The sequence below is a fragment of the Anomaloglossus baeobatrachus genome, chromosome 6 (assembly GCF_048569485.1).
Source record: "Anomaloglossus baeobatrachus isolate aAnoBae1 chromosome 6, aAnoBae1.hap1, whole genome shotgun sequence".
Lineage (NCBI taxonomy): Eukaryota > Metazoa > Chordata > Amphibia > Anura > Aromobatidae > Anomaloglossus > Anomaloglossus baeobatrachus.
In genome coordinates this window covers 160,622,505-160,642,714 of record NC_134358.1, presented here as the reverse complement: position 1 = coordinate 160,642,714, position 20,210 = coordinate 160,622,505, and positions in this window count along the sequence as shown.

The following is a 20,210-nucleotide window of genomic DNA, read 5'->3' as shown; positions in this document are numbered from 1 at the left end:
CACCCCCCAATTATTATACCCAGCAAGATAAAGATGACAGCTCTGGGCTAGTATTCTCAGCCTGGGGAGACTCATGGTTATTGAGCCCTCCCCAGCCTAAAAACACCTGCCTGCAGCCACCCAGAATAGTTGCATCCATTAGATGTGACAATTCCAGTGTTTTAGTTGGCTCATCCCAATTGCCCTGGTGTGGTGGAAATAGGGGTAATATAAGGGGTTAATGGCAGCTGTGATTTGAAGCTGTCATCAAGCTGTGAATTAGCAATGGGTAGGGGTCTATAAGTCCCCCATTCCTAATCCTGTAAATCAAAATAAATAAACACAACCACACAGAGAAAAATCCTTTATTTAAAAAAACAAACCCTTTAGTTTATTAACCCTAAAAACATCCCTGCAGGTCCAACGTATGAGGTCCCACGACTATCGCTACTTTGCTACATCTAAGGTCACAGTGCAGGGTCACATTAGTAAACATGACCGCTCACTGCGGCTATCAGGGACACACTGGCTGAGCCGCAGCTGTGAGCGGTGATGTCACTAAATTCACCTGAGGTCACAGCTGGTGGTTCTCATGGTACCACAGCTGTGACCTTAGGTGAATTGACCTGAAGTGAACTCACTTAACTCAGTGACCTCATCTCAGGTGAAGTCATTGAACTCAATGGTGGATTACCGAATTAAGCAATGTGTTCACATGAAGGATTTGGTTGCAGACATTCTTACACTAAATCTGCTTATCACACATAAAGAAACAGTTTGTATACTTAATTATTACACAGGTTCTAGTAGTGCAATTAGTTAACTAAATAGAAGATCACCACTCTGTAGAACTTATCAAATTTAAAAATCCTCGACAAGTGCAATTTAATTTGGTTTCCTGGTTCATTGTAACAATGCAATAAAGTTAGATCCAAGGGGAAGAGCCCGAGACATTTAGGAAAGTGGGCGCAAGCGAAATATAAATGTTTAGGTTGGTGCATACATGTTGAAAAAGGGTATGCCATCTTGTTGTTCAAGCTTGCGGGGACATGCACAGAATAGCCACTCATTGCCTTCACTCCATCTTGAACAGGCGCATGCCAGCAGCCCACAATAATAAGTGTATTAATAGTCAAATAAAGCTAATGCACTGTTATCAACATGTGGCTGCAACTAATAGAATGTCATCCCTCCCTCCCTCCTCTCCCTGTAATAACAGAGACAGGGGGGAGGAGGGACAGGTAGGCAGACAGAGACGGGAATAACTAGCAATACCTAACCCACCTATTAGATATTCTGTAGCTGCTATCAATCAAATAACAGTGTATTTCACAAACTGTACTTGCCTGTATTTCAGAAAGTATACATCCGATCTCAAAACTAATGGTATGTATAGAAACAGCATGATAGCGCCAGTATAGCACTGGCTTTAGTTTATATAGGAAAATCCTGGTGGTTCGTCCTCTTTAAATAATATTGGTCCATGTGCTGTCCATTTTCTTCTCGGTTATGTGAACCAGGCTTAACTCCTCCACTTTTCTGTTCTCAAAGTTCTCATGGATCATCAAAAGACAAAAATCAGGGTTTCTACAGATACATTTTTATTTCTTTACTTTACGATTCCCGCTTTCAAAGCCTGATATGAGCAGTCAGAAGCAATTTAGAGATTTTTCATTGCAGCCTGTCATTTCTAGCCATGCCCCTGTTTGTTATTGCTGTAGATTACATTTTACAGTAACTTATCTCATTTTATTGCAGGCTAAAACTTGCTTTCTTGCTACCTTTATCTAGAGAAAAATAACACAGCAGGGAGTAGCAACAATTCAGAAACAGAATAAGATAGATTAAACATTTTACAGTTTTGGAGATGATATATTTATTGGTAAACGAATTTTCACAAGAAGAGAGCAGATGAGATAAAGTAATTTGCATAATTTAGGGATGATTTTTCTATTATGTGTGCCAGCCTACAGCTAATGTGTAACCAGAAATGAGAGTGTCAATTAGTAACAATTCATGTCTTAAATTAAAAGAAACATGTTTTTTTTGTGTGTGTGATTGGCTTTAGTCTTATTTATCTACAATAGATTTATTATTTGCCATAGACTGCGTAGTCCAACAATTTGAACCGCTATTAATTTTAGTCTACTCAAAGAAGTTTTCATTACAAACAATTAAATAAGGAGAGAATTTAAAAAGTGATTTGCATAAGAACATTGTCATAAAAAAAAGTCACAAATTTTGTCGCCCTAATTGATTTAACCCCTTCACGACTGGATAATTTTCAGTTTTTGTGCGTTTTTGTTTTTCCTCTCCTTCTTCCAAAAGTCATGACTTTTTTTGCTTTTTTCTACACGGTCATATAAGTGCTTGTATTTGCAGTTTGAGTTATACTTTTGAATAACATCATTCAATTTATCATGCGAAAATGTAAAAAATTAATCAAGTGTGTTTAAATTACAAAAAAAATGTAATTCCACAATATATACAGTGGAACCTCGCTTAACAAGTAACCCAGTTAGCGAGTATTTCACTTAACGAACAAAGATTGCTGTAAATTTGTAACTCCGTTTATGAGCAAGCTTTGCCATTTGAGCAAAATACTCACCACACACACTTCCGGTTCCTTACATCCACCACGCTCTAACCCGCTCTTGCAGTCCGCACAAACACACACAAACATGCACAAACACACACAAACACGCATGCACACACAAATATTATGTTCACCTTACCTTCCGTTACATTGCCGTTCCATTGCCGGCTTCATGGTTCTTGTAGTTCGCCGCTACAGGATGTGTATCAGGTAACCATCGTGACGATGGAGGAACTTCCGCTGTCAGCCGCTACTCAAAAGCAGCGTGCTGACCAATCAGACGGCCCGCAGCCGTACCACAAGGATGTAGTGTGGCTCCGTGTGACACGCACTGGAGAACACGTGTCATTAATTTTAAAATAAAAAAAACTCATACTCACCTTCACCAGCCCCGCAGATTCTTCCGCAGCAAACTGTTCCTGCCGGCCGCCGCTCATTATGAGCGTGTAAAGGAGGTAGGCGTGCTGTCACGGGCGCTGATCTCCGCCCCTCCGCTCAGCCGGATGCAGCGTCAGCGGGGAGTGGACGGGGCTGGAGCCGAAGATCAGAACCCTGGACAGCAGCACGGACCACGTGAGTATGCAAATTACCGGTTCTCCGTGTGCTATCGCGGATAGCACACGGAGAATACACGTGGACCGCACATACCCGAGACACGTACTTACCACACGCAACACGCAGGGAAAATACGTGTCTCGCGGCACGTGCGTCTTAACGGATGTGTGTTGGAGGCCTGAAACACAGAGGTGCTGGCAGGTCACAAATCGCTGGAGATCGACCAGAGCATCGCTAGAAACAGATGAGGACAGCGATAGGTGAGTATAAGACAAGGGACAAAGGACTTACAGTTAAAGCACAATTCCAGCGGTGAAATAAAAAACTCGCTAGAGTGGCTTTCCCAGGAACTCTGGAGTTGGAACATGACTGTTCTGTACAAATTGCTCCATTGGGAACAACTTATCTGTCATGGCCTAGGGACTGACCACAACGGTACAAGGTATGAATCAGTAAGAAGTCATAGCTCCAGAGCATTACGTAGAGGCACACACAGGAACACAACATGAAGTCAGACGGTGCTCTGATGCTTCAGCACAGTGGGAAATAGTTTATTATTTATTTTTTTTTAAAACCACTTATCGAATCTCAAAATGTTCAAATCCGCATGAGAACGCGAATTTCAGGAAATGCAATTCAAAATCAATCCTCTGCAAATTGATTCTCTATTCTCTAGCACCAACCCTTCATTATCCCCATTTAGTATGAGCTTTATGGACAATGCTACCAGATGTGCATCTTGTGAGATGTATGCAAGCCTTGAACAACCGTTTTGAGGGTGAGTATACTTACGCTTGATGTCAGCACGTTGCATGTTTGGAAGCCCAAGTAACGGATCTAAATATGCAGCTTGCAACACTCAGGAGCATTGCAAAGCTAGAGAGGAGTTAAGAGCTCACTGAGCTTTCTCTGGCTTGGGCCAGTGCTATGGAGAAGGGTGGAGATGGGGAAGGTCAGGACCCCAAGTAGGTAGCTGAGTAACAGTTAGACATAAAAATCAAAGTAAAAAAGATAAAATTAAATATCCTCCTAAGAGATCAGGCCTGATCATGTGGTTTCCATTGATTAGCAGAAATTAGTGTATGATTAAGGGCCCTGATGGGCTTGAAACGCATAAGTGGACTGTATGTATTTACACATCTGACCAACCAATTTTTTTTTAATAGTATGAAATAAAGACTTGTTTTATATATTTTGGATGACTTGCTGGATCACCTTTTTTTCTGGATCTTGCTGTGCTGCACCCTTGGACAAGGAGCTCTTTCCGTGCACCATCCTGACCTTGGCGCTCACATCTATCGGGTGAGCAGAAAATCCCCCCTTTTTTTCTCTTTGCTTAGATACAAACTCTATAATTAGGAGGACAGACAGGGTCATCTGTCACAGAGACCGTCATTGCCAAACAGTGTGTCATTTGCTAGGTACTTGGGTTCGTCATACTACGGATCGGATAGAGAGATTGCTGAGTGCAGCTAGGGAAAACCCAGAGGTTATGGTGCACATTGGTACTAATGACAAAGTTATAGGAACGTGGAAGGTCCTTAAACATTATTTCAAGGAACTAGGAGAAAAGCTAAATTCTAGGATTTCCAAGATGGTGCTTTCATAAATAGTGTAGGTGCCACAAGGGTCACTAGAAAGACAATAGAAGCTTAAGGGGTTAAGTTAGTGTCTTACAAATTGGTACAGGAAGGAAAGGTTTGGGCTCATGGAGAACTGGGCCGACTTCTTTGTCAGCTACAGGCACTACAGTAGGAATGAGCTGCATCTCGATAGGGAGGTTGCAGATGTGCTAATGTGCTGCCCCTGCAGGAGTCGAACTGCTCGGATCCGGGGTCGCTGTGGCTCGAGGGTCTCCAGACCCAGGGGCTTGGGGCCACTTCGAAATGTAAAGGGGGGGATATTTGCGAGGGAGAGTTTGTGACACCACCCGTGGTTCGCGGTAAGGGGAGTACCGCCGCTGCCGATGGGAGTACTCGGGGGAGATGGAGCAGGGCAACCAGATGATGTTCCCTCCACGAGTAGGGGAGACCCGGAGACTCTAGAGAATAGGTGGAGGGTAGCATGGTGCGGGCTGTGTGGGCAGGCAGGATGCAGGGAGAGCAGTGTACTCACTCAGACTGTGTGGATGTTAGTGCAACCATTAAGCAGACTCTGACACAGAAGTAAACCAAGTCTCTGGGTGCCGCTGACACTCTGGGGAGCTCGTCTGGGAATCTGTCCCCGCTGGTATTGCTTAGTGGTCTGGAGCCTGCCTCCATGCACATGTAGATAGATGTTTCTGAGTGACCCCTCGACCTGAAGCGGTCGGGGTCCCACTACCCTATATTTAAATAGGGAAGCTGTGCTTTCCATGGCTGACTCTTGGGATTTTAGTGGGCCGCATAGGCTGGAAATCCCTATCCCCCTCGTTGTGTTGGTGCCTTTGATCTCTGAGCTCTTGGGAAAGTTCATAAAGAGACTATCCTCAACAGGTGAATTACCAGGTTGCGTGAAGCTACTCCCTGATCTAGGGTCCTGTACCCTACCGTGCTTGGTACCAGTCCGGTTACTGGACTTTCCGATGCCAACCATTCTCCAAAACTAAGTCTGGGCACCCTTCTCCAATACCCTGCGACTGGGTCTCTGACTCCTCTGGGTGCTGGTTCGGCACTCTGAGTGTCCTCGGCGGTTGTGTGTTGTCGCCCCTGTAGTTGCCGCAGGCTATTCTTAGTCCCGGCTGTCACGCTGAGAGCCAAGACTCAGAGGAAATGCAGCGTGCTGCTCCCACTGCTCAATTGTCCTTGTCTCTGTCAGGCGCGAGGACAATTGAAGCAGTGACAGCCGGTGCTGACTTCCGGGTCAGACCGACGGATGTCTTGTGATCAGGTCAGGGCTGCACCGCAGAGGTGGCAGAGAGCGCTGAAAAGGGCTCTAGTGTGGAGCTGAAGACACCAACGAAGAGGAAAATTATGGGGTGAGGGGGGAAGTATGTATGGACACATAATGGGGGGAGAAAGGGTGGGTGAGGGAACTATCTTTGAACATAATATGGGGGGGACAGAGGGTGAGGAGAGGGCAGTACCTATATACACAGTATGGGGAAGAGAGGATGGGAAAAGGGAACAATCCTTGGACACACTATGGGGGGACAGAGGGTGGGGAGAGGGCAGTATCTATATACACAGTATGGGGGAGAGAGGGTGGGGAAAGGGAACTATCTGTGGACACTGTATGGTGGGAAAAAAGAATCGTGAAAGGGAAGTATCTTTGGACACAGTATGGGGAGAGAGAGGATGAGGGGTGATGTATGCAGACAGTATAGGGAGAGAGGGTGAGGAGTAATGTATAGAGAGGGAGGGTGAGAGATGATGTATGCAGACATACTATAGGGAGAGAGGGTGAGGGGTGATTTATACAGACATAGTATAGGGAGATAGGGTGAGGGGTGATGTATACAGATATAGTATAGGGAGAGAGGTGAGGGGTGATGTATACAGACATAGCATAGGGAGATAGGGTGAGGGGTGATGTATACAAATATAGTATAGGGAGAAAGGTGAGGGGTGATGTATACAGACATAGTATAGGGAGTGGGGGGGTGAGGGGTGATGTATATAGACATAGTATAGGGGGTGATGGGTGATGTATGGGGGAAGTGGGAGTGAGAGATGATGTATGCAGGCATAGTATAGGGAGCAAGGGTGAAGGGGGAATGTATACAGGCATTATATTTGGAGCGATTGGGGGAATGGGGAGCAAACGGGAAAAAGGACACATCATAAAGAGCAACATGGTATGGGGAGTGAGGGAGAAAAGTATATGGACACACAGGAGGTAGTGAAGAGACAGTAAGAGATGGGAAAAATGTAAGGGGGCACAGAATAGAGACTGGGTAGAGGTGGGTGGGGCGGTATGGAGAGAGAATAGCTTGTGGGTACAGTATGAGGCCATAGTGAGGATGGGTGTGTGATGAGAAAGCACAGTATAAAAACTGGGAAGTATAGGGGGACAGAGTGTAAAGGACAGTGTGAAGAGTGGGCTCAGTATGGAAAGGAGAGGGTAGTGTGTAGGGCATGTATCATAAGATGGACACTGTGTGGATCATATTTTGTGCAGAGAAGACAGTGAGGGGCCATTATTTATTCTAGGGCCCAGTTTAGGGCAGATATTTTTTAAATAGGAGTATTATAATCATTCTGCTAATTTTAGGGGCATCATGTTGGGATGTGCTGCAGAAGAATGGAGAAGATGGAAATCTGCAGAGACGAAACGTAATTGTGAAAAGTCATCATAGCTCAGGACAAGATGAAGTATAGAAGAAATGACTCAGAGACAACATCATCTATAAGGTACCTGAATGTAAATGTTTATATGTGATACTATGTACCATCATTAGGTCTTGGTCCCACTTGCGCATTGCTTCTGATGTGAGCACAATGGGACCCCCACTGATCAGTTGTTCTTGGTTCAGGTGGCCGGAAATGTTTATTTCTGGATCTACTCTATCCTCTGATACTGGCTGGGTATTGCACATCCGCCTCATTGATTTTAATAGGAGGCTGCTGCCACTATCAGATGACGGAGCAGATCCAGAACTGAGCACTTCCGGCCACCTGCCACCACTGGCACGGCACAGGCGATTGGTGGGGGTGCCAGGTGCCGGACCCCAAACAATCAGATATTGGTGACCTATCCTAAGGAAAGGCCTTCAATGTTAAAGTAGCAGAAAATCTCTTTACTAAAGTCTTGTGCCGTCTGACAAGTTAAGGGTTACTATGTTTTTATTTATGTTGTTAAGACCATTAAAGGGGTTGTCCAAGTTTGTGATGAGTCTTAAGTCACTATGTGTCACTCTATGTGACTGTAGACTTCTCACAGTGCGCATACTGCATGCTGTCAGGATTCTCTGGTGCCGGCGGTGAGAATGGGAGGTTATGAAGCTGCAAGTATGCGATTTACATAGATGTGGTCACGTGCTGAACAGTCATGCTCAATGAAAATGAATTGACTGAGGCTGGACACATTAAATCAGAATGTGGCCAGAAGTATAAAAATCTGATACTTGTGCTTACATGATCATCCACTCTCGTCACTGGCATCGGAGAATCCTAAACGTGTGCAGAGCATACATTGTAAGATTTCAGTTGCCTGAAGTCACAAATAGAGTCACTGCAGACTTTCATCTTAAACCTGGACAACCCCTTTAATTATAAAATTAAGCAGTGTGGTATCCTCAGTTCTAACAGCTTGTAATATGCTCATTGCCAGGATTAAGCTCTGCTTGCTGTGCCCAGCAGTCACCACATGGCTGCTCCACTCACATGTGATTTTCATACTTGCATTTGACAACTGGCTTTTCTTCCTACATTTTTCATTGGGCAAGAGAAGCTGTGGAGAGAAAAGGCGCAATAGGGTCTTACCTGGTATGACACAAGGGGGTGAATGCAAATAGAAGCACTCACCTGGTAGGGTTGTGCCAGTAACAACCCCTTAGCAAGCATACAGTTAGGTCCAGAAATATTTGGACAGTGACACAATTTTCGCGAGTTGGGCTCTGCATGCCACCACATTGGATTTGAAATGAAACCTCTACAACAGAATTCAAGTGCAGATTGTAACGTTTAATTTGAAGGTTTGAACAAAAATATCTGATAGAAATTGTAGGAATTGTACACATTTCTTTACAAACACTCCACATTTTAGGAGGTCAAAAGTAATTGGACAAATAAACCAAACCCAAACAAAATATTTTTATTTTCAATATTTTGTTGCGAATCCTTTGGAGGCAATCACTGCCTTAAGTCTGGAACCCATGGACATCACCAAACGCTGGGTTTCCTCCTTCTTAATGCTTTGCCAGGCCTTTACAGCCGCAGCCTTCAGGTCTTGCTTGTTTGTGGGTCTTTCCGTCTTAAGTCTGGATTTGAGCAAGTGAAATGCATGCTCAATTGGGTTAAGATCTGGTGATTGACTTGGCTTTTGCAGAATGTTCCACTTTTTTGTACTCATGAACTTCTGGGTAGCTTTGGCTGTATGCTTGGGGTCATTGTCCATCTGTACTATGAAGCGCCGTCCGATCAACTTTGCGGCATTTGGTTGAATCTGGGCTGAAAGTATATCCCTGTACACTTCAGAATTCATCCGGCTACTCTTGTCTGCTGTTATGTCATCAATAAACACAAGTGACCCAGTGCCATTGAAAGCCATGCATGCCCATGCCATCACGTTGCCTCCACCATGTTTTACAGAGGATGTGGTGTGCCTTGGATCATGTGCCGTTCCCTTTCTTCTCCAAACTTTTTTCTTCCCATCATTCTGGTACAGGTTGATCTTTGTCTCATCTGTCCATAGAATACTTTTCCAGAACTGAGCTGGCTTCATGAGGTGTTTTTCAGCAAATTTAACTCTGGCCTGTCTATTTTTGGAATTGATGAATGGTTTGCATCTAGATGTGACCCCTTTGTATTTACTTTCATGGAGTCTTCTCTTTACTGTTGACTTAGAGACAGATACACCTACTTCACTGAGAGTGTTCTGGACTTCAGTTGATGTTGTGAACGGGTTCTTCTTCACCAAAGAAAGCATGCGGCGATCATCCACCACTGTTGTCATCCGTGGACGCCCAGGCCTTTTTGAGTTCCCAAGCTCACCAGTCAATTCCTTTTTTCTCAGAATGTACCCGACTGTTGATTTTGCTACTCCAAGCATGTCTGCTATCTCTCTGATGGATTTTTTTTTTTTTTTCAGCCTCAGGATGTTCTGCTTCACCTCAATTGAGAGTTCCTTAGACCGCATGTTGTCTGGTCACAGCAACAGCTTCCAAATGCAAAACCACACACCTGTAATCAACCCCAGACCTTTTAACTACTTCATTGATTACAGGTTAACGAGGGAGACGCCTTCAGAGTTAATTGCAGCCCTTAGAGTCCCTTGTCCAATTACTTTTGGTCCCTTGAAAAAGAGGAGGCTATGCATTACAGAGCTATGATTCCTAAACCCTTTCTCCGATTTGGATGTGAAAACTCTCATATTGCAGCTGGGAGTGTGCACTTTCAGCCCATATTATATATATAATTGTATTTCTGAACATGTTTTTGTAAACAGCTAAAATAACAAAACTTGTGTCACTGTCCAAATATTTCTGGACCTAACTGTATATGTAGCGTGGAAGGCAGCATTCCCGCAACGAGGAGGTATAGCAGACAGCAAGGGAAAAGCAGGTTTAAATACCGCGCCAAACCACAGGAGTCCAGATGGTGTTAGTATAATTCTTCCCTCTATTTTCACAGGTCTACGCGTTTCGAGGACATGTCCGTCCTCTTTTTCAGGACAATGTACAGAGAATACTATATCTGATAGTATTCTCTGTACATTGTCCTGAGGAAGAGGACGGACATGTCCTCGACACGGGTAGACCTGTGAAAATAAAGGGAAGAATTATACTAACACCATCTGGACTCCTGTGGTTTGGCGCGGTATTTAAACCTGCTTTTCTCCTGCTGTCTGCTATACAGTTTTCATTAAACATTGACAGAATTATTAAGAGAAGCTTGTCATCACGTGACTGTAAGTATTGTTGAAAGAAGTCGTGGTGCTATTAGATCCATATTTAATATTTTGTGTGACTTCCATGAGCTCGAAGGTCTGCATTCATGCGGTTCAACAATGATTCATACAATTCATTGATGAAGTCATCAGGAATAGCAAAGAATGGAGTCTTACATGCCTCCCAGAGTTCATCTAGATCAGACCTGGGCAAGGGACGGCCCGCGGGCCACATCCGGCCCGCCTACTCTCTGTGACCTTCCCGCCTGGTTCAGGGCGTCCTTGCTGGCCGGTCAGTGATGAGGGCAATCTGACCTGTTGTTCGGAGCTCCAGGCTCTGGGCGGCCCGTGGTCAGATTGCCCTCATCACACGCTACGTACCGGCCTGCAGGGAACAGTGGACACATCCTGCAGCACCGCACAGTGCAGCAGTGGAACGCAGGAATTTGTCCTCTGTTGCCTGCCGGCACTTTTTCTGTGACACACATGCGCGCCCTGATGTCGTCAGTACGGCGTGCGTGTGTCATTTGAAAAGTTCCCGCCCAGCAGGAGAAGAAGCTGCACCAGCTGGGGCCTCTATGGAGAGAGGAAGCAGCTCAGCGGGGGGCCATACAAGAGAAGAAGGATGTCAGCGGGAGCCCGTACGGAGGTGCCTGAGGAGGGAAAGGTGAGTGGTGACTAGTAACCTGAGGGGACAATGGGGGGAGTGGAGTGGGGGGGTAACTGGTGAGTAATATTTGGGTGTAGTGATGTACTATATGAGAATGTAGTTTTACAGGTGTAGTATATAGGGGTCTAGTGATGTATATGTGGATGTAGTGATGTATATTACAGGTGTTATTACAGGTGTATATAGGGGTTTAGTGATGTATATTACAGGTGTATATGGGGGTGTAGTGATGTATATTACAGGTGTATATGGGGGTGTAGTGATGTATATTACAGGTGTATATGGGGGTGTAGTGATGTATATTACAGGTGTATATGGTGGTGTAGTGATGTATATTACAAGTGTATATGGGGGTGTAGTGATGTATATTACAGGTGTATATGGGGGTGTAGTGATGTATATTACAGGTGTATATGGGGGTGTAGTGATGTATATTACAGGTGCATATGGGGGTGTAGTGATGTAAATCGCAGGTGTATATGGTGGTGTAGTGATGTATATTACAGGTGTATATAGGGGTGTAACAACTTCTGGACAATTTCTATTTACCCCCACTGAAGAGACTAGGACGAAAGACTATGAGAGGGAACTGAGACGTCAGACCGCTCTGGAACTGCACCTGATAACATTGGCAGAATATCATAAGATGAAACGTATCCCTAGAGGCCTCAGGGTTTCGTTGCGTCCTACTCTTTTCTCAGACAATTCTGAATTTTGTTCTATTTTTGAACAGATATTGAATACAGTTAGGTCCAGAAATATTTGGACAGTGACACAAGTTTTGTTATTTTAGCTGTTTACAAAAACATGTTCAGAAATACAATTATATATATAATATGGGCTGAAAGTGCACACTCCCAGCTGCAATATGAGAGTTTTCACATCCAAATCGGAGAAAGGGTTTAGGAATCATAGCTCTGTAATGCATAGCCTCCTCTTTTTAAAGGGACCAAAAGTAATTGGACAAGGGACTCTAAGGGCTGCAATTAACTCTGAAGGTGTCTCCCTCGTTAACCTGTAATCAATGAAGTAGTTAAAAGGTCTGGGGTTGATTACAGGTGTGTGGTTTTGCATTTGGAAGCTGTTGCTGTGACCAGACAACATGCTGTCTAAGGAACTCTCAATTGAGGGGAAGCAGAACATCCTGAGGCTGAATAAAAAGAAAAAATCCATCAGAGAGATAGCAGACATGCTTGGAGTAGCAAAATCAACAGTCGGGTACATTCTGAGAAAAAAGGAATTGACTGGTGAGCTTGGGAACTCAAAAAGGCCTGGGCGTCCACGGATGAAAACAGTGGTGGATGATCGCCGCATACTTTCTTTGGTGAAGAAGAACCCGTTCACAACATCAACTGAAGTCCAGAACACTCTCAGTGAAGTAGGTGTATCTGTCTCTAAGTCAACAGTAAAGAGAAGACTCCATGAAAGTAAATACAAAGGGTTGACATCTAGATGCAAACCATTCATCAATTCCAAAAATAGACAGGCCAGAGTTAAATTTGCTGAAAAACACCTCATGAAGCCAGCTCAGTTCTGGAAAAGTATTCTATGGACAGATGAGACAAAGATCAACCTGTACCAGAATGATGGGAAGAAAAAAGTTTGGAGAAGAAAGGGAACGGCACATGATCCAGGGCACACCTCATCCTCTGTAAAACATGGTGGAGGCAACGTGATGGCATGGGCATGCATGGCTTTCAATGGCACTGGGTCACTTGTGTTTATTGATAACATAACAGCAGACAAGAGTAGCCGGATGAATTCTGAAGTGTACAGGGATATACTTTCAGCCCAGATTCAGCCAAATGCCGCAAAGTTGATCGGACGGCGCTTCATAGTACAGATGGACAATGACCCCAAGCATACAGCCAAAGCTACCCAGGAGTTCATGAGTGCAAAAAAGTGGAACATTCTGCAATGGCCAAGTCAATCACCAGATCTTAACCCAATTGAGCATGCATTTCACTTGCTCAAATCCAGACTTAAGACGGAAAGACCCACAAACAAGCAAGACCTGAAGGCTGCAGCTGTAAAGGCCTGGCAAAGCATTAAGAAGGAGGAAACTCAGCATTTGGTGATGTCCATGGGTTCCAGACTTAAGGCAGTGATTGCCTCCAAAGGATTCGCAACAAAATATTGAAAATAAAAATATTTTGTTTGGATTTGGTTTATTTGTCCAATTACTTTTGACCTCCTAAAATATGGAGTGTTTGTAAAGAAATGTGTACAATTCCTACAATTTCTATCAGATATTTTTGTTCAAACCTTCAAATTAAACGTTACAATCTGCACTTGAATTCTGTTGTAGAGGTTTCATTTCAAATCCAATGTGGTGGCATGCAGAGCCCAACTCGCGAAAATTGTGTCACTGTCCAAATATTTCTGGACCTAACTGTAAATGTTCATTTGATTTAATGACATTGACTATCGACTATCTTCAGAAGGAATTGGATAGTATCTCTAAAAATATTTCTACCATTGAAAGTCAACTTACTAATACATTTTCCTCTACTGAACTTTCCAACATGAAATCCAAATTGGATGTTACTATAAATGATTATAAGAGAACTCTGCAGGAACGAAAGAGAGGAAAATTCTCAAGAGATGAGGAGGATTACAAAAAAGGCCGAGTATATAGATGGCGCTGTGGAGAACCAGCCCCTCGTCGACGTTTCTATCCCAGGACTGAATTCTCATCCTCTGCAAGCTCAGGAAGTGAGCAAGAATCTTCTTCTTTTTTAGGCTCACGCCGTCCATATATCCCAAGAGGACGAGGAGGGGAAAGAGGAAGACCTTACTCCGGCGAACGGATTGTGACACGGTCCCAGGTAGGACGGATCTCGTCCTTAACATCTCCTCGTATACCCTGTCCCCCGTTGAGTCACAGGTGTTACAAAAAGGGTTAAGCTTCTGTCCTACACCCAGTTTTGACACGTTTAAATTAGACCAAGAACTAAATAGATTTTTCAGATCACTTAGACTAAAGGCTCATTTTCAGGTTCACCCTTCCCAGGTTAATTCTGATATTTCTTCAGGGGGTTCTGGAACATCACAATTCTCACTATGAGGATTAAATTTGCATACATCTAGTAATTTTATGCCTCCCCGTTCCTATCACTCTGTGGAGACATATATTTCACTGGTGAACACTGATGTTGAAGCCTTTGTCAATAGAGTCAATAATGGTGATTTACATGTTAAACGTAATATGTCCACGGAAGAATCAAATGCTCTCCGATCATTGAAGCTTAATCCTTCTATAGTCATTAAACCTGCTGACAAAGGGGGTGCATTAGTTATTATGGATAAGAGCTATTACATCTCTGAGATCCTAACCCAACTTGCGGACCGTGCCACCTATACACCTGTTACTTCTGACCCCTCTCCAGCCATCAAAGAGATAATTTTGAATAAAATTTCCTATTATTCACAATCAGGGGTTATTGATATGAAATTAGCATCTTTCCTAAATAAGTCTAATCCTCTGATCCCCGTTTTTTACACATTACCCAAAGTGCACAAGAATCTGTGGTATCCACCGGGACGACCTATCGTCGCCTCGACAGATTCTCTGATGTCGCCGTTAGCTATCACATTGGATCGCATCCTATCACCCTTGGTACCTAGTACTGATTCATATTTACGAGATACTACTCACTTCCTCGAACACTTAAAATCATTAGGACAACTCTCTCCTGGCTCCATCTTGGTCACCCTTGATGTGAATTCGTTATACACGAGTATTGAGCACAGTTTAGGTCTTCAGGCAATGGAATGGTTCCTCCGGTCATATACCACATTTTCACCTATCCAGATGGAATTTTGCCTCGATTTTTTATCTATAGTATTACAAAAAAACTTTTTTATGTTCCAGGATCAATTTTATATTCAGAATAGAGGCACCGCAATGGGCTCCAATGTTGCGCCACCATACGCTAATATGTTTATGGCCCATTTTGAAACCTTGTACGTCTATTCCCATCCCATCTTTAAATTACATATTACGACTTGAAAAAGATTTATAGATGATGTTTTTCTTATTTTCAGTGGTCCCAATACTGTATTTGAGGAATTTTTTCAATATCTTAATCAACAAATACCTGGCCTAACATTCACTAAACATGTGGATCAGCATTCTATAAATTTGTTAGATACTTTGATTACTATTGATTCGCGAGGCACCATTTCATCAGACCTATATGTTAAAGAAACCGATAGGAATAGCCTACTTCATTATAATAGTTGTCATCCTCGTCATCTTAAAGAATCTTTACCCCATTCACAGCATAAAAGGGTGGCCAGGATTGTGTCAGAGACCACGCAACGAAAACTCAGACATAAAGAAATACAGGAGAAATTTGTACAGAGAGGTTATCCTCCACATATTGCTGACTATGGGGCACAGGACAATGTTGTAAGAGAAAAACGACGGGGCCCCTTTATAACATTTGGCAATACCTTTCATCCGTTTCATTCTGTCCTTCGGGGCATAATCTTAAAACATTGGAAATTATTACATCAGTCTTATCCGGATATAGACGAATTTGATGTCTCACCTCTATTTAGTTTTAAACGACCATCTAATTTTAGGGACCTTTTGGTTCGGGCTGATATAGGGTCCTCTATTCGTAAGTCGAGACAAACCTTTTTGGCCACTCCGAAACAAGGTAATTATACCTGTCTTCGGTGTCCACAATGTTCAAATATGGTGAGGGGTAATACGTTCACATACCCACATACTGGTAAGGTCTTTTATATCAAGGATTTTTTCACATGTGATACATCTTTCGTAGTATATTTGCTTAAATGCCCGTGCAGTTTCGGGTATGTTGGGGAAACTACCCAGCATATCCGGGACCGCATTGGCAAGCACAAGTCGACCATTAGGTGTAAATTATTAATGTTGCCAGTTCCCCACCATTTTTTGACTTTGGGACATACCATTTCCCAATTGAGATTCCAAATTTTGGAACATGTTCCTCCTATGAGACGTGGAGGGGACAGGGTGAAGAGACTCAAAGAAAGAGAGTCTTTCTGGATACACACTCTAAGAACTCTGTCCCCACACGGCCTCAATCGTGAATATGATATATTACCATAATTTAATTCCCTTACATGTATATATCTGAGGAGTAAACAGATTCTTCTATATCCCATAATTTTAGGATATATCGTGTTCTAATTTCATCTTTTCATTAAATATGAGCGCATATACTTTCATGTGTAGTTCCCATATACCTGTTTTAACACATACGTATGTATATGTGTATGTATGTAGGTGTATGCATATGTATATATATATATATATATATACATATGGCCAGCATATCCCAAAACAATGCGTTATGTATTCTGTGCCGCTATGTCACGTGCTAATTGATATACTTATTCATAATCATAAGGATACCCATTGTTTAGTATAAATGTGGATTATAATTTTCCTTCTGCATCTTGTTATATTCCCTATGACTGATAAGTCACTAATGTCTCTTTCAGACCCGTTGAATATCAGGAGCGGTTCTTCCAGAGCTGTTTGCGTCTTTACTCTCCGCATACACAATACACTGCGCATGCGCGCACTTCCTGATTCTATTGCGCACGCGTGGCGTGCGTCTCACTCTCTGCACCGCTTGCGTTCCACAATGAGGAAATTAACACACGCACCCGCCTTCCACCACTATATAAACCTGTGCAGGATTATCCCTTCACTTACTTCTCCTCTGATCACTGGTGAAACAGGTAATGAATGGATCTCATGTGAGCTTGTTATTTGATGCCTTGTAGATAAGAAGTTCCTTACGGACTATTGTTTCTTTTTCAGCCCATTATATTCCTATCTTTCCCAATGGTAATTATACCCTTTTCATTGTTTGGTTTTGTTTTAAGCCGTTATCACTTCTCACAGCACTTTCTTAAGGCCCCGTCACACTAAGCAACATCGCTAGCAACATCGCTGCTAACGAACAACTTTTGTGACGTTGCTAGCGATGTTGGTGTGTGTGACATCCAGCAACAACCTGGCCCCTGCTGTGAGGTCGTTGGTTGTTGCTGAATGTCCTGGGCCATTTTTTAGTTGTTGCTGTCCCGCTGTGAAGCACAGATCGCTGTGTGTGACAGTGAGACAGCAACAACTAAATGTGCAGGCAGCAGGAGCCAGCTTCTGCGGAGGCTGGTAACCAATGTAAACATCGGGTAACCAAGAAGCCCTGTCCTTGGTTACCCGATATTTACCTTTGTTACCAGCCTCCGCCGCTCTCACTGTCAGTGCCGGCTCCTGCTCTGTGCACATGTAGCTGCAGGACACATCGGGTTAATTAACCCGATGTGTGCTGTAGCTAGGAGAGCAGGGAGCCAGCGCTAAGCAGTGTGCGCTGCTCCCTGCTCTGTGCACATGTAGCTGCAGGACACATCGGGTTAATTAACCCGATGTGTGCTGTAGCTAGGAGAGCAGGGAGCCAGCGCTAAGCAGTGTGCGCTGCTCCCTGCTCTGTGCACATGTAGCTGCAGGACACATCGGGTTAATTAACCCGATGTGTGCTGTAACTAGGAGAGCAAGGAGCCAGCGCTAAGCGGTGTGCGCTGCTCCCTGCTCTGTGCACAGTTAGCTGCAGCACACATCGGGTAATTAACCCGATGTGTGCTGTAACTAGGAGAGCAGGGAGCCAGTGCTCAGTGTGCGCTGCTCCCTGCTCTCTGCACGTGTAGCTCTGTGCGCTGGTAACCAAGGTAAATATCGGGTTGGTTACCCGATATTTACCTTAGTTACCAAGCACAGCATCTTCCACGCGGCGCTGGGGGCTGGTCACTGGTTGCTGGTGAGCTCACCAGCAACTTGTGTAGCGACGCTCCAGCGATCCCTGCCAGGTCAGGTTGCTGGTGGGATCGCTGGAGCGTCGCAGTGTGACATCTCACCAGCAACCTCCTAGCAACTTACCAGCGATCCCTATCATTGTTGGGATCGCTGGTAAGTTGCTTAGTGTGACTGGACCTTTATTGTTCACATTAGATCCTTCATTTCATGACCTGATGTCCCCTGTAGTTTACGGTCAATGTATCACACAGCAGCTTGATATTTGTCAGAGCGACATGAGGTATGTGTCCCGATTTATACAGATGGCATTTGTGGTGAGGGCAGATTTGATTGTTATCAGTTTTGTTCATTTAAACCCTTACATAGTCTTTCATTGACATCCTGTAGCTCTCAGTACATCTGTGACTCTTTGACAAACAGTTGTCTAAAACAGTATTACAACTCATATACATGTACTTTTATTTTTTACACAGATAATTTTACTTCAATTGTATAGATCAAGATAAAATTGTTGTGAGTCCAGATTTTACCTTCCATTACAAGAGGTAATGGATAAATGAATTCTTTAATAAAATGGTAAAATTGTTTTTTCCTGTATATTTTCAAGTATGTTTAATATCTGATTTGCCTTGCCTATGACATGATTTTCGTTTCTACCTATTATGAGATATATATATATATATATATATATATATATATATATATATATATATATATTGATATTTTGTTTTCTTGTTATGTAGAACCATATAAAATTGAAGAAGGCGAATAGCTGAAACGTTTTATTTGCAAAACTTTATTGGAAGAAAAAATATTTTTTGAATAAAAAATAATCACAACATAATCTCTTCTGAGTGCCGGAGTTACTTGTATTATAGTTCGGATTTTTTCTCCAGAGCACCCACCTAACGGTGTGCTTAGCCATACCTCACCTTGTATATAGAGGTGTAGTGATGTATATTACAGGTGTATATGGGGGTGGAATGATGTATATTACAGGTGTATATGGGGGTGTAGTGATGTATATTACAGGTGTATATAGGGGTGTAGTGATGTATATTATAGGTGTATATGGGGGTGCAGTGATGTATATTACAGGTGTATATAGGGGTGTAGTGATGTATATTACAGGTGTATATGGGGGTGTAGTGATGTATATTACAGGTGTATATGGGGGTGTAGTGATGTATATTATAGGTGTATATGGGGGTGTAGTGATGTATATTACAGGTGTATATGGGGGTGTAGTGATGTATATTACAGGTGTATATGGGGGTGTAGTGATGTAGTATATGGGGATTGTTTGTGTATATAGTGTGTGTGTGTGTGCGTGTGTGTGTGTGTGTGTATATGTGTGTGTGTGTGTGTATATATGTGTGTGTGTGTGTGTGTGTGTGTGTATGTGTGTGTGTGTAGAGCGGGTCTGGTACCTAGAATCAGCGCAGAGAAAAGCCCATAACTGCGAGTGATACTGGAGTTACATCGGGTACCACGCACTCCCTCCCCGCCCCCTGCAGCGCCGTATTGCCATTACAGGGCCTGATTGCGTTTCTCCGGTACCTGTTTGCATACATGTGACAGGTACCGGAGAACACACGAGTCTGTGAAATAAAAAGATTTTTCATATTTACCTGCCTTCTTCGGCTCTGCTGCCTCCCGCTCCTGACCACCGCTCATTCATTGATTATTCACCGCACTCAGGACCTGGAAGCCGGAGCATCGCGGTGACAGCGCCGGGCACAGCACCGTTGAGGACATCACCGCAGGGACAGGTGAGTATTCTGCAAGCACAGTGACCTCCAGGAGGTCATCAGAGTTTCTCTGATTACCATCCTGCAACACCCACGCTACAGCTTCATGGGTTCATCAGAGTTCATTGGGAACTGTGACGAGTCCCCGAGATGCTCGGGCTTCCAGGTTCTCCCACACACACACACACACCTGTATACTCACCCACCGATGTGGTCCCCAGCGATGTCCCTGCTTCCAGCTGCTCACTGCAGTGAATATTCAGTGAATATAATTACCGGCGATAAGGAGCGGGAGGCAGCAGAGCCAGAGACAGCAGCGCT